This window comes from Anopheles ziemanni (genome assembly GCF_943734765.1).
Source record: "Anopheles ziemanni chromosome X unlocalized genomic scaffold, idAnoZiCoDA_A2_x.2 X_unloc_12, whole genome shotgun sequence".
NCBI lineage: Eukaryota > Metazoa > Arthropoda > Insecta > Diptera > Culicidae > Anopheles > Anopheles ziemanni.
Genome location: NW_026689730.1, coordinates 230,001 through 230,402, shown reverse-complemented (window position 1 = coordinate 230,402; position 402 = coordinate 230,001).

Sequence of the window (402 nt, the reverse complement as noted above, 5' to 3'; positions counted from 1 at the left end):
GGTAAAATGGATTCATCCAGCTTGCCCTATGTGGAATGAGGACACTTTATGCTTCGTCTCTAAGCGGCGGCTTGCTCCTCCCTACGGGGAACGGGTATACGCGCACAGCGGCGGCTTACGTTATGGCAGTCATGGATGCCTTACGTTTCCATGAAAAGTGTGTTCCTCCCCTGGTCCACGCTGCTTCGGCAGTCCTGGGTAAGATAGTTAGTTCTAGCTTGCCCTATGTGGAAGAGGACACGTAGACTTACTGTGGTGTGAAGTATAAGGTTCAGTTCTCCCCTGGTCCACGCCGCTTCGGCCGTCCTGGGTAAAATGGATTCATCCAGCTTGCCCTATGTGGAATGAGGACACTTTATGCTTCGTCTCTAAGCGGCGGCTTGCTCCTCCCTACGGGGAACG